This window comes from Mauremys mutica, chromosome 15 (genome assembly GCF_020497125.1).
Source record: "Mauremys mutica isolate MM-2020 ecotype Southern chromosome 15, ASM2049712v1, whole genome shotgun sequence".
NCBI lineage: Eukaryota > Metazoa > Chordata > Testudines > Geoemydidae > Mauremys > Mauremys mutica.
In genome coordinates, this window is record NC_059086.1 from 4,896,334 (window position 1) to 4,918,821 (window position 22,488).

The 22,488-nt window shown below is 51.7% G+C and overlaps 1 protein-coding gene across 1 annotated transcript in view; it reads right to left on the minus strand.

The window, feature by feature from the left end:
• NPAS1 (neuronal PAS domain protein 1) overlaps positions 1-22,488 on the minus strand; it is a 97,886-nt gene that overhangs the window by 50,376 nt on the left and 25,022 nt on the right. The window lies entirely within an intron of this gene.

Consider the following 22,488-nt stretch of genomic DNA (forward strand, 5'->3'; position numbering starts at 1 on the left):
CAAGAACCTTCTCCTCTGCTGCTCCAACTTTCATGTATCCCTCTGCTTCATTGTCTGCCCCCTTGGCCCAAACCTGGAAGCACCACCTCCACCTCCACCCTCACTCCCAAACCCCTTTCCCATACACTTTCATTTTGCCACTGCCCTCTGTTACTGTAAAACTCTCGCTAATACGAGGATCTTTCCTCTACTCGAAGAGTTAAGCACAGAACGGCAGTGCTGCTTTATAAAACACAAGGGAACAGCTGTGAGACTCTGAAGCAAGTCACTCCCCCGGCCTTGTGCCTCAGTTTCCCCATCTGTAATAATAATTCCCCTCCTTCCTACAGGGATCAGGAAGGTAGTTCTGGTTTGTAAATTGCTTTGAGATCCTCCACAGGTGCCAGATAAGTGCAAAATGATCACTTAATAGTAACACTTTCCTCTCCTACGTGGATGCTTGATCTCCAAGCACTTAAAAAAGGTGGCCAATATCAGAGCTGGGTGAATAACAGATTTTTTGATTCATTGGCAATTCTGGAAAGTCTAAAAAAATTGTTTTGGGTTGGACCGAAAACAAAAATTATAGACACGTCTGGTGAATGGAAAAGTTGGGGAAAAAATTGTTTTGGGTCAAATCAAACATTTGGTTCTGACAAAATCAAAATGTCTTGTTTTGATTTTGACAATTTTTTAATTAAAAAAATAAAATCAAAGGAAACTCTGAAATATGAAGTCGTTGCAAACTGAAAAAAAAAATCACAGTGAAATGAAACAGTTTGAGACTTTTGGAGCTTTTTTGTTTTTCCTAAACCAACAATTTACTGAAATCAGCACGAAGTCAGAAAACGTTTTGGTGTCGCTGAATCGGCATTTTTGGGCCATGAACCTTTCACCTGAAAAATGTCACCCAGCCGTAGTCTGTATCATTCGCCTCATTTTACAGCAGGGAAAACTGAGGCACACAGCGGGGAAATGACTCACCCAAGGTCACCCAGCAGCCCCTGACAGAGCTGGGAATAGTACGTAACTCTCCCCCATCTGCTCCTCCACACTGCCTCCCTATGCTATTGCAAAGCCAGTTCTGCAGGGTACCCAGCAGTCTAGATTAAATAATGTTACGGTTTATTATATGTATTACGGTAGTGCCTAGGCACCCATCATGGGCCTGGACCTCATTGTGCCAGTCACTGTACATATTTTTTGCTATTAGGTGTATTATGGTAGCACGTAGGAGCCCCAGGATTCCATTATGCTGGCCCTCATGGACCAGGACCCTACGTGCTTGGGGCTGTACATTTCTATTGTTATTAGGGGTGTTACGGTAGCACCTAAGAACCCCAGTCAATGACCAAGACCTTATTGCACTAGTGGCTGTAAATTTTTATGATATTAGGAGTATTACAGTAGTGCCTAGGAACTGGTTACCGACCAGTACCCCATTGTGCCAGGTGCTGTACATTTTTATTGCCATTAGATGTATTATGATAGCACTGAGGTGCCCCGGTCCTGGACTGGCCACTAGCCGCTAGGCGCTGTGCAGACACAGAACAAAAAGCCAGGCCCTGCCCCAAGGAGCTGGCAGTCATAGAATCATAGAATATCAGGGTTGGAAGAGACCTCAGGAGGTATCTAGTCCAACCCCCTGCTCAAAGCAGGACCAAACCCAACTAAATCATCCCAGCCAGGGCTTTGTCAAGCCGGACCTTAAAAACCTCTAAGGAAGGAGATTCCACCACCTCCCTAGGGAACCCATCCCAGTGCTTCACCACCCTCCTAGTGAAAAAGTTTTTCCTAATATCCAACCTAAACCTCCCCCTCTGCAACTTGAGACCATTGCTCCTTGTTCTGTCATCTGCTACCACTGAGAACAGTCTAGATCCGTCCTCTTTGGAACCCCCTTTCAGGTCGAAGTAAGGTGCCTAATGTCTAGCCACGGGAGTTTGCAGCTGATACGTGTCCAGGGCTCAAGGCCCACGGCTGGAGGCAGGCTATAATGCTCTTCACCCCGCTCCTTGTTAGCCCTCACGGGGCGAGGCCTTTCGAGTGTTCCACAAAACTTCCAGGGCACTGGACTGGGATTCAGAAAACCTGGAGTCTGTTCATAGACTCACAGAGTTCAAGGCCAGAAGGGATCAAGAGCCCCCCAGTGCGTGTGACCACTGGTACATCACAGGCTGCCAGCCCCTCCCAGCAACCGCACACTCAGGGCCGGCTCCAGGGATTTTGCTGCCCCAAGCGGCGAAGAGGAAAAAAAAGCTGCGATCGACGGCGGCACTTTGGCTGATGCTCTACCGCTCCGCTTCATTCTTGGGTGGCAATTCGGTGGCCGGACTGAGGGACCCGCCGCCGAAGACCCGGACGTGCCACCCCCTTCCCTGGACCACCCCAAGCACCAGCTTGCTGCACTGGCGCCTGGAGCCAGCCCTGCGCACACTAATCCCAACAACCGAAAATCCACCACGGCCCACCGGAGACGAGACTATTGCATGGCACAGGCAGAGAACAGGAGGGACTGAGGGCCCCCCACCATGGCACGGAAATGGTTAGCTGAGATCTACCCAGGTAATCGGGCAAGAGACCTGCACCCCACACTGCAGAGGAAGGCGCAAAACCCCTCAGGCTCCCTGCCAATCTGACCTGGGGGGTGGATTCCTTCCCAACCCAACACGTGGTGATCAGTTCAACTCGGAGCACAGGAGCAAGACCCAGCCAGCCAAGCACTAGAGAAAGAGAACACTAGATGCCCCCACAGAGCCCTGACCCACCCCGTCCAATAGCCCTGCTCCAGCCATGGCCATCCCCAATGCTTCAGTGGAAGGCGATAAAAAGAAAGTCTCCCAGAATGCACTGCAGGGGGAAAACCCTTCCTGAGCCCTGCAAGTGGCTGGCTGGAGCCCTGAAGCATGCGCTTTAAGTACATAAGAGAGAAACCAGAAGTGAGCCACAGGGCTCCTCAGCCCTGCCCCCCACAATCACAAGAGCCCCACCATACCGTCCCACGCAGATATTTGTCCAGCTCTCTTGAAACTAAGTAAGTTGCTTGCCCCCAAACTCCTATTGGCAGGCGATACCGGTGTAGCTATCCCAGTCAAATTATAGCCACAAAGGACTCCTAGTGTGAATGCAGTTTACACCAGCAATGCTGAGCTTTTACTGGTAAAACTTATTCCATTCCCCTAGAGTGAGACCCCCCTCCCCTCCCCTCCCCTCTCAGAGCCGTGATGAGAACCCAGGAGTCCTGACTTCCAGCCCCCTCCCCCTGCTCTAACCACTAAACCACCACTCCCCTCCCAGAGCCATGAAGACAACCCAAGAGTCCTGACTTCCAGCCCCTCCCTCCCGCTCTAACCACTAAACCACCACTCCCCTCCCGGAGCCGTGAGGCGAACCCAAGAGTCCTGACTCCCAGCCCCCCTGCTCTACGCCAGTAAAAGCCCAGCTTTGCCAGCATACTAGGGGCTTCTGCCAGCCCAGCTATGATGCTCAGAAATCTCTTCTCATCCCCGGCCAACCCAGCTACACTGCAGTGTAGTGTAGACGTGGTCTTTTCCTGCTCCAGCTATTCCCCGGCCATACAGAAATAGCCACACCGATACGGCCACCCCAAAGGGTTTAACTGGTAAAGCAGCACAACTTTCTCCTGTCGAAACGCCCACCCTAGGACAGTGGCAGAAGTGGGGATGGAACCCAGGCACCCAGGGCTCTAACCAGTAGGCCAGACCGGCTCAGGAAGTAGCCAATCTCCTTTATTAACTGTGCAGTCATTTACACACAGGCAAAATGCTCCTGTTTGGAAGCAGACATGGAATGAACTTCTAGGACCAGCACTTAACAGATGCCCTGCAGGGCTGGGAGAGGGAAGGAGGTGGGGGCAGAGAGAGTAAGTCTTTTCTTCCCAGGGCCCTACTTTGGAGGAGAAATATTATTTTACAAAGAATTAAACAAAAAAATATATATATAATAATAAAATAGCTGCAGCACCATGCAGCAGCCGAGATGGCATTTATAATCGCTCCCTCTGTTATCTGTATGAATTTACTTGTAACTAACAAACACAGAGCTCCCTTGACAGACACGCCGAACAATGCAAACTCCGCTAATTGCCGCAATTTTCTCTGTCATTTTCTTTAATTCCTTCATTTCGCCTCTCTTGAAATAACCCCGCAGGTCAGACCGAATGCTCCTATAATTAAAAGCATTTAATGTAGGAATTAGAAAGCTGCTAGGCTGGGAGGGAGGGAAGAAGTGGGGGGGGGACATATATATATATGAAAAATACCTTCTTTTTTTTAATACTTTGAAAGTTGCCAACTCTTAAAGTAACAAAGCACCAAATAACAACCCCTGCTGTTCATCTCAGCTTCAACGTCTCCTTGGTCTGTTAGGGCAGGTTCAGAGGGAAAGGGAAGCCAAACGCTTATACTACATCCATTTCCGTTCAGCACAAACTTTAAGTTACAGAGGAGAGTGCTGGGTAGTGTTTAGAGCAGGGTCTCTGTGTCACTGATCTCAGGGTACCAGGACTCCTGGGTTCTATGCTGTGGCTCTGGGAGCATGTAGAGGGTGTCTAGTGGTTACAGCAAGGAAACTGGGAGTCAGGACTCCTGGGTTCTGTTCCTGGGGCTAGGATGGAGCTGGGAATTAATGCTGGGTTTTGTCCTATGGCTCTGGGAGGGAAGTGGGGTCTAGAGGTTAGAGCCAGGGGGTGCAGTCTGAACTCCTTGGGACTATTCTGTGGTTCTGGGAGCATAGGGAGTCTAAGGACAGGAGAGGGGGCTGGGAATCAGGACTCCTGGGTTCTATCCCTGGGGTGGAGATGGGAGACAGGATTGCTGGGTTCAGTCCTCCCGCTCTCAGAGAGAGTGTGGTCCAGTGGGTGGCTGGGGGTCCGGATTCCAGAGTTCTGTATCCCTGATTTGCGCTGTGACCTTCACCAAGTCATGGCTTCATGCCTCAGTTTCCCCCGGGACAACAGGGGCTGCGAGACTGAGAGAATGTTTGCAACGCATCTTTAAAAGCTACCTCACAACAACAAGCCCTTCCGTGGCATCCTCCTGCCAGGACAGAACTCCCTGCTTTACCAGGTCAGACAGATGATCACAGTGGTCCCTTTGGCCTTGGAGATTCTCACAGCGTTAAGGAGCTAAGCGTCTCCTGAATGGAGAAATAACCTGCCCCAGCCCTGGGCGATGCCACAAGACATCAGCCTGCCAGGAACGCCTCCATGTGATCACATCAGCCTGCAAGTCCTCCTTTATTATGTGTATTACGGTAGCACCTAGAGGCCCAAATTTCATAGACACGCAGTCTCTGCCCCAAAGCGTGTACTTTATAGTCTAAAAGGCACAAAAGACAAAGGGGCAGACAACTGAGGCACAAAAAGGGGAAGTGACTTGCCCAGTTGGCACAGCACCCAGGTCTGGTGGCGTTTAGGCCTGGCCCCTCACCACTAGCCCACACTGCCTCTCGCTTGGCAGGGGAGCCCCCCTTTCTCTATCCAGGTGCCTGGACATGCTCCCTGCCCCGCTAATATCTGCACACTGCCCAGTCATTAATGAGCCCTTCATCACAGCCCCCTGGAAGCAGCAGCAGAGGCATAAGCCCCGTCGTACCGAGGGGGAAACTGAGGCAGAGAGCGCTCATGGGAAGAATGTTTGGAAGCACCCGGCATGCTGGGTGCAGAGCCCTGTTGATAGTCTGGCCCCGACTGTAGGCACTGGGCACCTGAGAAAATCTTGCCCCATGTGACGGGCCCAAGGTCACAGAGGGAGGCTGTAGCAGAGACGAGAACTGAACCTCAGTGCCGGCCCAGGGCCTTAAATACTAGCCCATCCTTCCCACCCAACCCCCCACTGCCTCATTCTCTTCACCCACTTCCTTTCCTTTCCCTTCCCAGCCCACACTGCCCTCACCACTCAGCCATACTCCCTTCCCAGAGCTGGGCGGAGAACCCAGGAGTCCTGACTCCCAGGCTCCTAATCACCAACCAACACTCCCCTCTAGCTGCGTCATTGCCAGTTCTAACATCTGCCCAGCCCTGCGCGCTGAGCGAGACGGCAGGCGAGTGAGAGGCCAGTTCCTGCCCTGACACAGCCCGTGGGCTGCCCCAAACAGCCCGGTGCCTGCCAGGACCGGGGGGGGCTTGTCTGTCACAGGACCAGACAGCAGGAGGGGAGCGGGGACATGGCTCTGGGAGGGGAGTGGTGTCTAGTGTATGGGTGGGGGGCTGGACTCCTGGGTTTTCTAACCAGCTCGGGGATGGGAGGGGTGGTTAGAGCAGGGGGGGTTTTGAGCTGGGACTCCTGGGTTCTATTCCTGGCTCTGAAAGGGAATCTGAGGGAGTAATTAGAGTATGGGGGAGTCAGGATTGCTGGGTTGATGCCTAGCTTAAGGATGACGTGTGGATGAGTGAGATGCCTGTCAGGACTCCTGGTTCTAAGAAGGGAGTGGTGTCTAGTGGTTAGAAATGGGGGCTCGGAATCAGGGCTCCGGGATCTTGGAAGGGAATGATGTCTAATAATATAAGCAGTGCGGACTGGGGTCAGGACTCCTGGGTTCTATCCAGGCTCTGGGAGAGGAGCGGTGTCTAGTGGTTAGAGCAGGGGTGCCTGGGGCTCAGGACATCATGGGTTCTATCCCTAGCTCTTCTGCTAACTTAGTGTGACCTTGGGCAAAACAACAGTGAAATCACTGCTCCGTGCCTCAGTTTCCCCCTCTAAATGCTACTGCAGTGAGGAGGGGAAGCAGAGATCACAGCCACAGGCAAGAAAGACTGGGCTGTAAAACCAATCGGTGGAGCAACTCAACCCAAGGGAAGGCAAAGAGCTATGTTTTGGTCACCACCAAAATGACACTAAACTTACTTTGTCCACATAAACAGGGGCAGGGAGCAGTGCCTCTGGGTACTATCACAAATCACAAGGGTTTAGTGCGAGGTCGCTCCAAGGAGATGTTCCCCTCACCAGAAGGGATGCGTAGAAGACCACCCCAGGCCAGTCACCCAGCCGGACAGCACTGGGCTCATAGGGAACTTTTCGGTTCCTTGGCCATTCCAAAAAAATTGTAAAAAAAAATTATTTCTGATCGAAACATTTTGTTCAACCTGGTTAAAAGGAAAAAAATTGGAAGGAAATTTCCAAACAAAAAGTCATTTTGAACATTTGCCCTTTTTTGGAATCCATTTCAACCCGGTGCATTCAGCGAAACCAACACGCATTCACAAAATGTTTCAGTGCCCCAAAATCTGGGGTTTTCACTAAAATAATTCAACCAGCTCTTAGGGCTTGTCTACACGAAGAGTTAGCACACAGCAAACTTCGATGTGACTCCAGCGCACGCCAAAAGTTTTCTAGCATGCTTTGATCTATTGTTTTGACACAGGACTACGGCACTGCGCACTACAGAAATTTCAGTGTGCTGCAGCAGGGTCCAGCCAGACATAGTGTGCAGCAGGCTTGTACACTGTAGAGTCACATCCCAGCTTGCTGGGCACTAGCTCTTCGTCCGCAGGTTCAGCCGATCGCGGCTCCCAGTGGCCGCGGTTCGCTGCTCCAGGCCAATGGGAGCTGCTGGAAGCGGCGCAGGCTGAGGGACGTACTGGCGGCTGCTTCCAGCAGCTCCCATTGGCCTGGAGCAGTGAACCGCGGACACTGGGAGCCGCGATCGGCCGAACCTGCGGACGCAGCAGGTACACAAATTGGCCCGCCCCACCAGAGGCTTTCCCTGCACAAGCGGCGGAACAAGTTTGGGAATCACTGATCTAGACAAACCCAAAGTCTGACCTACATAACCCATGCCAGGGAGCCCCCCTCCCCCACAGGTGTTCCTGCCTCCAGCCCATATCTGGTGGTCGAGCTAGAAGAGCAGAGCTTTTGAAAATAAAAAGATATCGAGACTGAGGGAGATTTTCCCTAAGGGGAAGCTCTCAGCTTCCCTTTTTGAGCTTGTCCTCCCCTGACACAGAACTTGGGGTTTGGGCTTTAAAGTTTGTTTGCTTTGTTGGTTTCACCCCAGCCCCAATCTCTAGGGAACCAGAAAAGCCCACGCACATGTGCATGCCCAACACGCTCTCTCCTGAGCCGAGATTTCTCTTTAAAAGGCACCTCACTTCCTTCCTCCCCCCTCCGCCTTCGCAAGCAGACTCCTTCCTTTTCAAGCCAGCGCTGCTGAATAATTGAGCAGGATATTCTACTCGGCATGAAAGAGGCAGGGCTCAGTTCACGCCGCCCGTGTTCCAACAAGCTCTCTGGGCCCCTCCGGGGGCACCGAGCCACTGACACACCTCCCTGCCCCCCCGGCCCTTGACCCCACTTTGAAGTGGGAAGTGGAAATTTCTGAATCTTGGGCACAGGACTCCAGTCCCGGTTACTCAGAGCCTGCAGCTTTACCATCACACTGTGAGATTCTGATGGTCTCTGAACGGGCTGGTGGTCCAGTGAAACAGACAGATGGACTGAGCCTCGTACATAGAAACTTAATCACACACCAGGACAGGTCACTGACGCCTCAACTCGCCTGATTTTTTGTTTTCCAGCCCCCAGCTGCAGGAGCTGGCAACTCCCTAAGAATCACAGCTTCTGCTTCAAGAGCCTCAGGGCGGCTTGGGGCAAGGCTTTGTGTTACGTTCTGTGTCTGTCCAGCCCCCAGCACAGCGGTGGGTCCTGCTCCATGATGCAGCACATAGGTGCTACTGTAATACACCTAATAGAAATAAAATGTACAGCACCTAGCACAATTGGGGTCCCAGGCCATGACGACTGCAGCGCCTAGGTGCTACCGTAGTACAGCTAATAGCAATAAAATATAAAGTGCCTTCTAGCAGAATGGGGTCCTGGGCCATGACTGGGGTTCCTATGTGCTACCATAATACATCTAATAGCAATAAAAATGCTCTGTCCCTAGCATAATGGGGTCTTGGTCCATGACTGGGGCTCCTAGGTGCTACTGTAATATACCTAATAGCAATAAAATTTAAAATGCTTTCTAGCACAATGGGGTCCTGGGCCATGACTGGGGCTCCTAGGTGCTACCATAATAACCTAATAGCAATAAAAAATGTACAGCACCTGACACAGTGGGGCTCCTAAAAGCTACCACAATACAAATACATAATAATAATAATGCCACTTCTACCTTCAAATTAACCAAGGGATCACTGGGTAGGTGTGCGTACATGTTGTTACGAAGAAATGCGTTTTTCACTAGCAGATCTCAAAGCACTTTACAAAGGAGGCCAGCGGCATTATCCCCATTTTATAGACAGGGAAACCGAGGCATGGGGCAGTGAAGTGACTTGCCCAAGGTCAGCAGCTCAGTGGCAGAGCCGGAAATAAACCTCAGGTCTCACAAGCCTGAACTCCGCAGCTGGGGTATCACAGATTGGACCCTGCCTTGGGCTGCTGATAAAGCAGGTCACTTCTCCTTCAAAGCAGAGTTCAGTGCTTGTAAAAAGCAGCCAGATCTGTCAGTGCTGGCTCCTGGGCATCCTCCAGGTAAGGTGCTACTTCTAGGAACAAAGGCTGTCCCGGGAGAACGGGCCCTGGAAAGCAGAGACTCTGAAAAGGATAAGCAACGATCACGAGGTCTCAGTGTGATGCTGTGGCAAAAAAGGGCGAAGGCGACGTTTGGACGTCTGAACAAACGGGAGAAGTCGGTAGGAGCAAGGAGGTCTTTTCCCTCTGTCTATAGCATGGGTAAGACCGATGCTGGAATCCAGTTCTGGTGTCTACATTTTTAAAAGGCCATGGAAAAATGCCAGGGAGTGACAGAGCTGAAATCAACAAGAGGATCCCAAGGCAACTTGATTACAGTGTCTCAGTAGCTTCACGGGGAACAAATCCCGGGTACTCATGGAATCTGTAATCTAGCAGAGAAAGGCAGAGCAAGAACCAACGGCTGGAAGCTAAAGCCAGGAAAATTCAAACTAGTAAAAAAGACCCCTAATTTTAACCGTGAGGACAGTTATCCATAGGAACTAACACCCAAGGGAAGTGTGTGTGGGGGGGTTCTCCGTCTCTTGATGGCTCCAGATCCAGACCGGCTGCCTTTCTGGAATATGCTTTAGTCCGACCCAAGCTATTGGGCTCACTGCAAAGGTCACTGGGTGAAACTCTGTGGCTTGTGTTATGCCGGAGGTCAGATGAGAAGATCCAACGATCCCTTCAATAGCCTTAAAACTGACGTATCCACAGAGCGGCTCCAACATCTGGGCGGCAGCATTCCAGCGTCTTTCGATTCCCTTGGGATTTGGAGGTGGCACGCTGGGCCGCAGGGGCGAGAACGCAGGCCTGGCTCTGTGACCCTTTTAATACTGGGTTTCTGTCCAGATGAAGGACCTGCCGCTGGCCTGCCTACCGGCTCGCTTAACACCCGGCAGTCTAACGAGCACCGCTGGGCTCATGCCAGCCGCCCGGCTGGCCCAGCCGCCCGACTGGCTCTTGGGATCAGCAGCACCAGCCGATTGCTCAAAGTATTCGCCTACCTGTTCCCAGCCCTGCTCCTGCCTGGGATTCAGCCTTGCCCGTCATGGCTCACTCCAGGTAACCCGGTTCTGACCCGCGGCTCCGATCCCTGACTTCGGCTCTGACCCAGGCCTCTGACCCCTGGTCTCCCATTCCTGGTTCCTGACTCCAGCTGCAACCCTGGCTCTGACACCTGGCTACTGACTCCGGCTCCAACCACTAGGCATGACTGCCCACACCCTGGTCCTTAACAGTTTCACTGCTGAAGCTACCGGACAAGAGGGCCAGCTATTAATGCCAACCACAGTGGCAGATGTTACTGTCCTGCTGAGAACCTCCCTCAAATTCACTTCACTCAGGCCACCACAACAGCCCCAGCTCTCAGCAGCAGACCGACCCTGTTGCAAACTAGCTGGGCTCCTCTCCATGTCGCCACCGATCTCCTGAGCCAGCCAGCCCCCTATTCAGGGTGCAGCTGTTGGCTGAGGAAGAGCTGGTGTCTGCTGAACAATACGAGATATTTTTATCCATTGAATGCTTCGATCCACTCAGCCAGCCGTGCATTCAGCGCACGAGGATCACGCCTCCCGGCTCCGTAGGCAAGAAGACCAGAAAAATCTGCCTCACGCAAACTCGGCCTGCTTAGTTTAGCCAAGAGAAGGCAACCACAAGCCCCTACGCCTGGAGATTTCTGACAACGGAGGGCTCTTACTTGGACAAGGGCAGAAGGAAAGCTGATGACCGGGGGTTGAAGCTGGCCAGATTTAGACTGGAAACGGGGGTGCACATTTTAACGGGGCGGGGGAGTAATCATTGGAACAAACGCCCCAGGGTCAGGGTGGCTGCTCCATCACTCAGCATCTCCAGCGATAGCAGAGGTCTCTTTCTAAAGAGATCCACGCTAGCTCGACCATAAGATCTGGGCTGGATGCAGGGATCACTGGGTTACGCAGGTCAGACTATGTGAAGAGAATGGTCCCTTCTGCCTTAGCCTCTGCAGGGCTGATTAGCGTCTACACTGTGGGGTGAGTGTCATTTATGGCAGCTTTAAAGCCCCAATAACACGGCCAAAGCACTGAAAGGGGCTTTTGAATTAGGCTCTGGAGAGATGAATTGTACCATCATGCCTTAGCATCCTCTCCTGCTTTACCAAGGCATTGTCCAACTGTCTTCACGCTCCCTTCCCTTCCTCAAGGACTGACCCACCCAAATGAAACTCTTGGGGCGAAGTATAGATTGCTGTCCAGGATCACTAGCTGTGATGCCTTCTCTGCTCAAAGCTCTGGGAAAGTGGGTGGGTAGGTGGGTGGGTAGGTGGGGGGTCTGGCTGAACCCCCAGGATTCACGGCAAGCCAAACTCAGGGATTTTGATTCCAAACTCTCTTCCATCGTTATTTTCCCAGCTCTGCTCAAAGCGTCGAGGTCACTGACTGCACAACCCCTTCCATTCACCAAGCCCGTGAGCCCTTTGCAGGTCTCCTGCACGCAACCCCCCTTCCCAGGGGTGAAGATCCAGTTATCAGCCCCCCCGCCACAGGGCGCAGATCGACTTTCCGTAGCGTGACACCAGCTCCCGTGAGCTGCTGTAGCCAACTCACCCCAGCGCCTGCCCTCCGCCAGCCGTCTTATCTCACCCACACCCGTCGCGCTATGAAGTTGGCAAGTTCTTAGAGGGGAGACGTCCAAGTTAAAACACATGATTCTGCAGAGAGCAGTGCAAGTGAGCCAATACAAGCCACTTTCTTTTCCAAGCCAGTGCTGACCTCAAAGCCCCAGTATGGTGCTAAGGGGCACTTTGTGCTACCAGGAGAGGGGTGAGGGCAGTCGGAGCGGACCCCAATTCCCCAGTGCAGCACTAGGGGGCACTGTGCTGGAGGGAGTGGGCTCAGCAGGGGGCGCTCCCCCGTCGCAGTCGGAGTGGACCCCAATTCCCCAGTGCAGCACTAGGGGGCACTGTGCTGGAGGGAGTGGGCTCAGCAGGGGGCGCTCCCCTGTCGCAGTCGGAGCGGACCCCAATTCCCCAGTGCAGCACTAGGGGGCACTGTGCTGCCAGATGGGGGCTCTCCCCTGGCAGCCAGCACTGATCCCAATGCCATAGCATGTGTCTAGGTATAAAACCAAGACCCACGGTCCATTTGAAAGAGCCCCAAGGTCATGTCCAAAGTGCAGTTCGCCTCCCTGTTTCTCTCTCCAGCAGCCCTTGCTGTCCCAGCTGTTAAAAACGGCTCCTTGCTTTCCACGCTCCACCCCAGAGGCAAATGCCTTCCAGCAGGGAGCAGCGAGATCTCTGTCTAGAAGAAGGGCTGCTTTGGGAGAATCCCAACCTGAAAGCCAACCCAGCTGCTCCCCACCCGCCAGGGGAAGCACTGGTGAATCCACACCTGGCTCTGTGCTCCTTGGCAGAACAGGAATCCCACCGTGCAAACCCTGCCTGGCCAAAGGGCCGGTAGATCCCATCCCTGCCATTCAGCTCTGGCTAATCATCCCGTCGCTCTGATTGAAAAGATTCACAGATGTGTAGCCCATAAGCCACTGCGCAGTCTGGCCCCCTCCAGCCCCCACCCCGGCTTCCTTCTCGTGCACAACGACACCATTAAAGCAAAGAATTCGATGACTGTGACTCCTACTTGCCAATCGCTCCTCGATAAATTTGGAATATGGAAAATTCCCAGTCCTCCGCTCTAACCATTAGACCACACTCCCCTCCCAGAGCCAGGGACAGAACCATGCCACCCAACTATAATCTCCCCCAGAGATTGCATAGGTCTCAGGAGTCCTGACTCCCAGTGCCTCGCTGCTCTAGCCACTGTCATCCGTCCCAGAAATGGGGACAGAACCCAGGAGTCCTGCCCGCCGCAGCCCTCCCCTTTACAACAGCAAAAGCACTCGGGGACCCTTCCGGATGGGATGGATGGTGGAAACGCCGCTGGTCTTTCTGGAAGAAGGGAGCAGCTGGGCTGCGGTGACCCAGGGGATCAGGAACGACATTTACCATGCCATGGGTAAGTGACAAAGCCTTAGCTGCCGCCACAACCCGGATCAGGCAGGGAACAGTGGGACGGAGCGGAGCGAAGAGCTCAGGGGAGTTTCTACAGGGTGATCCCGGAGGGCGAGAACTACCCAGTGGAAACAGCAAGAGAAGCTGAAGTCACCCTCCTTGGAAACCTAGCAGGGAACGCGGAAGGTTTCAACGTGCACCTGGGAAAGAGGAGGCCGGGAGGCTTGGAGAATGAAGAGCCGCTCACCTCTAGGGGACTAGCTTCACTCCACCTCTCACTGACAGCAACTCACTCCATGAGTCTGTAGCAGGAGGTAGGAACAGAACCCAGGAGTCCCGACGCCCAGGCTGCTGCGCTAACTGCTAGACCACACTTCCCTCCCCGAGCTGGGAATAGAACCCAGGAGTCCTGAGTCCACATCCTCCCTGCTCCAATTATTATACCCTCCCCTCCCCACTAGAAATAGAACCCAGGAGTCCTGAATCCCAGTCCTCCCTGCTCCAACCCTTAGACCCCTCCCTTCCCAGAACTGCATGTTTCTACAGAGAGAAATAATATTTGGAGTGACAAAAATTCAAGTTAACAACAGTCTTGGAAGGGCTATTAAACATCCTGTATCAAGGCTCAAATCAATCTCTATTAGAGATTAGGGTGAGACCTAATGTAAATCATAAATTACAGGGCCAGTAGGGACCACTGCGATCCTCTGGTCTGACCTCGTGTCTAACACAGAGAAATGCCCTGAATTAACTCTTGTTTGAACTAAACACCTTCGTTTATAAACACATCCCATCTTGATTTAAAAACCGCCAGGGATGGAGAATCCACCACGACCCTTGGGAAGGTGCAAATGTTTAACAGTGAGAGTAATTAATCACTGGAAACATTTACCCAGGATCCTCCATCACTAGCAATTTTTAATTGAAGGTGGGATATGTTCCTAAAGGATCTGCTTTAGGAATTATCGTGGGGCAGTTCTGCAGCTTGGGTTATGCCTGGGCTCAGAGCAGATGATCACAATGATCCCTTCCGGCCTTGGAATCTCTGCATCTAGAAATGCGGGGACAGCTTTATCCAAAACCTGCAACTGTGGGGTTCGTACCCCTTCCTCTGAAGCATTTGGCACAGACCACTGCCAGAGACGGGAAACCAGGCTAGACGGGCCTCAGCTCTGATCCAGCCTGGCAGTTCGCATGTTCCTAACGCAGCACAAATAAAAGGCATTGCAGGGAGAAGATCAAACAGGTAAATAGCCTTAAAATCACGCTCCAAACTCTTGGCAAAACAGCAGCAATGAGAGTGGGACGAGTAGTCAGCTGTCCTGGCTCCTGGAGACACCCACAGCCAGTTCTCACTTGAACTCGCTCCCTGCGCCAAGCCGCCAAATTGTATTGCGAGCCGAGCCCATCACGGGAGATCAGCAGAAGGATCGTGGCAGCTGGACGTCCACTAACAGCCTCCTCCCTATCCAGCGCTTGTAATCAGAGCTGGGCCAATAACTGGATTTTGGGTTCCGAAAAAAACAAAAACAAAAAACCTTTTGGATCAAAAATGAAAAATTTCAACATTTTCAGCAAATCGAAAAGTAAAAAAAAAATTTGTTCCAGGTGGAACAAAACATTTTGACCTTTCTAGAAACATTTTTGATTTACTAATAAAGTTAGAGGGAAGGTTTTTTTGTTTTTTTTTTTTAAACAAAAGCAAAAGATGTTTGGATTGGTTAGCTGTTTAGGGTTTCTTTCAAGGGAAACAATTAGGCGAAACCGACAAGAGTTCACAAAATGTTCCGGTTTCACTGAACCTGCTTTTTTTTTTTTTTAACTGAAAAAAGTTTGGTTGAAATTTTCCCCCCCGAGATCTACTTAGAACACCCCCAGGGCAGCTGTTGTCTGTGGAGACAAGGTGCAGTGCAGGGGCAGGCATGTGTGCGTCATAGAGTTAAAGCATCACAGCTTGTTGTGTGGCCTCTATATTCTATAGATGTGGAAGCCTGGATTCTGCAGCACCCTGCACCCCAGGGGGAAGAGACAGCTCAGTGTTCAACATCTTGCACCCCTTTCCTCCAGCACCCTGCACCCCCAGAAGAGGAAAGGGGGCAGTGCCTGTATCCTTTAGCGTCTTGCACCCCATCCTCCGGTGCCCTGCATTCAGGGGGCCCCCTCTGGATTCTCCAGCGCTCCAACACCTTGCACCGTCCTTTGCACTAGTGCGACGCACGGCTAGATCAGAATGGGGGCTGATTTGCTCTCCTGTTGCCCTGGTGCAGATGGCGCAAGGTGAATCAGTCCCAGGGGCTTGGCATCTTGTGCTTCTAGTACAGGCTCTTCCCGCGCTCCCCGCTCCCACTTGGGCGATGCAGCCATGACTCGTGCTTTGGAGAGGCTGGGGGTGGGGAGGGAGGCACATCTTGCAGCAAGCGGCAGGGACAGTCTGGGTCAATTAGATTGAGAGGCTGGTAATTGTGGCTGGATGTGGGCCAGGTCTCCACAATTCACCTTTACAAGGCAACCAGCAACGGGGTTGGGCTTTTTTTTTAAGCCTGGGAGGGAAAAGAAAACATGATTTCACCCTCCTCCAAGCTCAGGGCCAGCCTCCCCTTCCCCGACAGCAGAGCAGCCCTTAATCCTCACGGAGATGTCAGCACCAGCCGGGGCCATGGCTTGCCGGGACCGTGCCCTACCTAGGGGTGTAGCATGGGTCAGCACATTGCTTTGGCTGAGCCATTTCTGAACCAGCCCCCACGGACTTGGGGGTGGCCTGCGCCACCTTAGTGGCCATGAAATACGTGCTCCCCTGCAAGGCTCTGCATGTCTTTGCCCCCTCCCCGATTATCTTTCCTGGACTCCTATCGTGTTCTTCCCTCCACTCCACCAGTGATGCAGCTTCAACGCTTGGTCTATCAGGAACAATTTCCTCAAGCCAGGCTGAGCAGCCACTATTCTGCTTTCGTCCAGAGGCCTCCCATCTCCTCCAATGCCCACAAAATGCAGAAAGCCTGTGGCCACCAAGCCTGGCTATTAAGCAAACGGGAGAGAGGTGGCTCGTTCCCTGGGGAGGTTGGGCTCTGCTGCGCGTGAGGCCTCTGCTCTCTCCCCTGCTCCAACTCTGCCCCACTGCTGGCTGGGGATAAAGCTGGTTTCCTGCATAATAACCCCAGCTGGAGAATCCCGCCCAGCCATTCCTGCAGCCAGCTCCTATCTGGTGGGCGAGCTGGAGCCTGGTTTGTAGAAAGAGACGTCCAATCTCGACTCCAAGCAATGGAGATTCCACCCCACCTCTGGGTCAGTTGGTTCCAATGGTTAAAGTTCCCCTCACGGTTAAAAATGTGTGTTTTATTTCCAGCCTGAATGTGTTTCATTTTAGCTTCTAATCACTGGATCTCAGTCAGCCTTTGTCTGCTGGACTAGAAGGAGAAATGAGTCAGGAGCATTTATCTATTCCCCCTAAACACACACCCTTCCCCCCAAGACAAGTACATTAAAGCTAGTCAGTTTCACTTTGTCTGTAGTCAGTTTCACTTTCTGGTTATCCCAGTTTGGTTTCCAATACAGATAGCTCAGTGGTTTGAGCGTTGGCCTGCTAAACTCAGGATTGTGAGTTCAATCCTTGAGGGGGCCATTTGGGGATTGGTCCTGCTGTGAGCAGGGGGTTGGACTAGATGATCTCCTGAGGTCCTTTCCAACCCTAATAATCTCTAACAATTAGCCAGACTGAATCAGATCAATCTAGCCCCGTATCCCATCTCTGACAAGGGCCACTATCAGTGGCTTTGTAGCAAGCCGCAAAAACCGCTGCAGTGATGGGGTAACTTGCCTCCACGGAAACTATCTTCCTGACCCTCAACACTTGGTAGGTGCCTCCCTGGAGCATGAGAATTTATAGCCCTTCCAGCGCATCTGGGGCCCCAATTTGTCTTTGCCTTGCCCTTTGGGGGGTCCTTTGCAGCAGTGCAAAGCAGAAGCCTTTCACGCCCACTTTTGCACTCGTGGAAAGCACCATGCAAAGTGCAGAGCAACAGTGAATTGTGCCCCTGGGTTAATTTCCCCCCTTTGACCCTTGGCGTTTAACTCAAAATCTTCTGATTTCCCCTTGAAATCCTTTTCCAATTCCTGTTGAGCCACCATGAGTTCCACAGATGCAAATGTGGGCTCGAAATTAGTGACTAGTAAATACTATCTAGCTCTTTCCATCTGTTGATCTCAAAGTGCTTTGCAAAGGAGGATGGTATTCTACCCATTTTACAGCTGGGGAAACTGAGGCATGGAGCGGGGAAGTGACTTGCTTTGGGACACCCAGCAGGCCAGTAGCAGAACTGGGAACAGAACCCAGGTGTCCTGAGTCCCCAGCCTCTCAGCAGGCCACACTTCTTCCCACCTTTAAGGCCCACAGCAAGACTGCATTAACAGAGGCCAAATGTCCTCAGTTAAGAGGAAGGATGGTCCAGAAAGAAAGCCTGTATACAGCAGCTGGCATTCCCAGGTGGTCTCCCATCCAAGCACTAGGCAGGCCCAGGTCAGTTTAGCATCTGAGATCAAATACGGTCTGGCTAGGAAGGATTGCCCAGTCTTTAGGGCGCTACTCGAGGATTTGAGAGATGTGAGTTCAATCCCCTGCTCCACCACAGATTGCCCGTGTGACCTTGGGTAAGTCACTTTGCCGCTCTGTGCCTCAGTTTCCCCATCCGTACATTGAGGTAATAGCTCCGCCCTACCTCCCAGAGGCGCTGTGAGGTTAAAGAACGCAAGATGCTCAGCTGCTGTGGTGAGGTGATGGGGGCTGTTTAAGGTAGACAGACACAATCTCTGTCCTACCGCCTCCCCAGCCACTTTCAATAAATAAATTATTCAGACTAAACGGTACAACACAGACCTCTCTGCATCGCTGCAGACCTCTCTGCATCAGCAGACCATTGGTGCTTTACAAGGACCTGCAAGTCACCGTGGTAAGTACAACGTGACCACTCAGAACATCAAGGCTGGACTAGCACTCAGACCTCAATGCTTCACAAGCCCAGACCCTGCCAGTTGAATTAAAGGAGAATTGCCACTAGCTGTTATCAGTATAGGGGTCTATGACACACAGGTGAGCAGTTCTGATCCCATCCAGCAGAGGGCACCGGCGCATGCACACACAAGAGCCAGTCATGCTTTACCCAGGGGCCAATGTTTTCCAAAAAGTGACTATTCATCTCGGCAATTATCAGGGGGTAGCCGTGTTAGTCTGTATCCACAAAAACAAGGAGTCCGGTGGCACCTTAAAGACTAACAGATTTATTTGGGCATAAGCTTTCCTGGGTAAATAAACCTCACTTCTTATTCATTTTGGGGGCCTCGTTTTTAAGGGGTCTCAAGCTGCATAACTGGAAGGGGCTGATTTTCAGAGGGCAAGTGATCAGCATTTTCTGAAAATCAGCCCCCCCTCAACACACTTTTAAAAGCATCTCAAAATCTCTACCCAGGTCTGAAAATCTTAGCCCGTGAAATGTGACTCCTCATCTAGTGGTTACAGCAAAGGACAACTCTCCACCCTCCTGCAGATCTGAGACCAGCACCCTGCAGTCCCGACACTAGACTCTAAACCACTAGACCCCACTCCCCACCCAGATTTCAGAACAGACCCCCACAGCCCTGACTCCCAGCCCCCATCAAAACAACAGAAGTCGGTCTTGGGGCCCTTTTCAAACCTCAGCGATCCACCCCAAAAACTGGCAGCATCTTGCTGGATTTTTCTTTCCAGAATTCAGCTCAGCTTTGGGTGGCTGGATGACTCAGGGAAATCAGACTGCCTTTGCTGTCAAATTAGGAGCAATTTGAGCAATTGGGCTCTCGGCAGATGTTTAATAAACTGCTGATTATTAATCAATGTGACCTTAATATTTTCCCTGGTTAAGCCTGGAAGACTTTTGCTGTCAGCATAAATGCTGCTAATTTCACTAATGCAATTGATTAGGAAATTGGCCCCGGGTCAAAGATGCTAATTAGCACTAGAAATGGTGCAGGACAACAGCTTTATTTGAGAATGGGGAGGGGGTTGCATTACTTTAGGACCAGAGTAATTGCCAAATCCAGGGTCCTGAGAGATGATCCGGTGCCTGTAGGAGGAAGGAAATTGAGCCCAGGAAGGAGCAGGGATGTGGAGTTATGTTATATCCCATGTGAATCTCGCACTCAAACATACAGACATCGCAACACCCGGGAGTGGTGACAAGGGCCCAGATCCTGCATGATATTTACGTGCCTGACTCCCTTTGGTAGCTAAAGGTCTTTGAGGACCTAGAACTATGATTTCTATCAGCCGTCTCCTAGTCCCACTAATGGCAGCTGAGTTTCCCTCCTCATCTTTGAGGTGTCAAGAGCCCAGGTGATGCTGTCACGGCAACCCCAAAAGAGGCCAGCAATAACTTCCCTATCCCAGCTGATGGGCTGTGGGAAGCAGCAGGAACCCCCCGCCCTCTCTGTACAGGCTCAGAGACGGACTGAGAGCAGTAAAGGGACATTTTAAAGACAGTGTTGCCTAGTGGGTAGGTTGCTGGCCTGAGACTCAGGATGGGGTCTATTCCCATCTCTGCCAGCGTAAAGTCTCTTCCAGAGCTGGTGGTGAGATATCAAAATCTGGGACGAAAAGTCGAAACCCTAAAAATTTTCACGAACCGAGAAATAAAATAAAAAAATATTTCAGTTGGGGTCAATTGAAACGTTTCCTTTTGATTTCAGGAATTAAAAAAAATTATTTCGATTTGCTGAACTGTCTGAACAAAAAGTAGTTATGAACTAGAGAACCAGAAAAATCAGAAAATCATTCTGAAAATATGTCAAAACGAAAATATGTCTGTATGTTATGTCTGTATGAGTGCGAGATTCACATGGGATATAACATAACTCCACATCCCCCCAAACATTTTTCAAGTAGAAAAGTCTGTCAAAAATTTCCCGGGGAAATGTTCCCTTTTGACCAACCGGTATTTTCCGACAAAAAAGCATTTTAGTTGAAAGCTTCCCAACGAGCTGTGGTCGTCGCCTGCCTGCGTGCCTCAGTTTCTACAGACATGGGGAGAATGAGCCAGAAGACTTCCTTTGAAGAAGGCTTTGAAATCCACGTAAGTATTATAACTATATGAAGCCACGTCAGCATGCCAGTCCTAACAAAAGGAAGTTTGGGTACCAGAACGGCATCTCGGCATGGCTTGACCTCTAGGTCACCTGTATTCTAATGGAACAAGCGCTGCTCAGAGTCAGGACTCCTGGGTTCTAACCCTGACTCATTGTGTGACCTCAGGTTTATCTATCAGGAATAATGACAGCGCTCTGGTCCGCTCCCCAGCTCACCCGGTGTCAGGAAATCGGGATTAGTTTGGTTTTTTTCAAAGTAATGTTCACCAGGATATTTGAATGTGCGAGGGTATTTCCTACTGCAAAGGTGGGGATCCAGTCATAACACGCAGGGGACTATTGATGCAAGAAAGGGCGCAAATATAGGCTTACCCCCAAAATGATAGCCTGCAAGGAAAGCTTTGCAGCTGTAGCTTGGCACCTGGCGTGCTTTGCAAGTGGAAGCCAAGAGGCAGGTTAGGATCCTCATTTTATAGCTAGTGTAACCTTGTCCAAGGTCATGCAGTGTCAGACCTGAGAACAGAACCCAGGAGTCCTGGTTCTCTAAACCCTTCTCTAAACCCTTGCTCATATCCCTTCTCCCAGCAATCCTGACTCATACGTCTCCCTACCCCCAGCTCTAACCCCTAAACCATACTGCCCTCCCAGAAACAGAACCCAGGAGTCCTGACTCCTCCCCCTGCTCTAACGCCTGCATCATACTTCCCTCCCAAATACAGCAAAAGAACCCAGGCATCCTAGTCTTCCCCATTCCCTGTCTCTAACCCCTAAACCACACTCCTCTCCCAGAAACGGAAGCCAGGAATACAGATTCCCCCCTCACAATCCCTAGGCCCCACTCCCCATCGCACCGCCTCTTTTCCCCCCCTAAGGCCCAGCTGCAACGATATCAAAAGCCGATCGAGTTCTCAGGCACCCGGCATCCTCTTGCCAAGCTCATCATTATCATAATTCCTCTCCCAACAGATCTTGGCTCCGCACGCCAAAGGAGAGGCAAACTAAGCCGGCTGTGTGTCGGAATCCGTCTGCGCGTGAATGTCCTGGGGGGGGGATGGACAGCATGGGGCTGGTCTGCCCAGCTCCCCTGTAACAATAGGCAGATGTTTATCCCTATTTCAGGGAACACATGTTATTTGCCTGATAACTACCCCGCGGGTAATGACAGTAATCAGAAATCGCTGGAAGCCTGTATTCTTCTGAGGCAGTTAATTTGCTTAATTACACACTTGGAAGCTGCATTATTTAAATGGTGATTTATTGCGTGGCTAATCAATGCTATTTTCTGTGCGCTCTGGGTGCGAGGGAACGCGCACATGTGTCGGAATGGAGCAGCCGATGCCCCTTCGATAGGACAAGGGCAAGGAGAGCTGGGGGTGGGGGGGTCACAATGCCCTCACTGGGCACGTATCAGGAACCCCCAGGAGCTGGCCGAATTTGCTGTGGCTGGTCCACCCAGAGGATAAAAGTCTACTGCTGCTAGCAGCTAATGAAGTGACTCTTCTAGGGTAATATTTCGGAGCCAGCGACTAGGGCACTGGAGTGAGATCTGGATGCTGTTGCCGGCTCGACCGTGGACTTGCTGTCTGACCATGGGCAAACTTGGGCCTCCGCTCTCCCCTCCTGGCCTTTGCCTGTCTTGTCTATTTAGCTTATCAGCTCTCTGGGGCAGAAAGCCGAGGGGAAGAATGGCCACAGCTGGGATGCTAGCGGAGCCAGGATTCAATTCCTCCTTCTTGTGCGGCCTGGGACGTGCCAACGTAGGCCCAGATCCTCAATCACCCGACTCCCCCGGATTGCAAATGTGGGGCAGAGCCGATGAGGCGGGGGGGGGATTGATTGAGGGGCAGATGCGTGTCTGAAGCAGGGCCTGAGAATCAGCTTAATAAAAGTGCGAGCCCTGGCACTAGTAAGTGTCACCGGTGCACGGGGGGCAGGGCA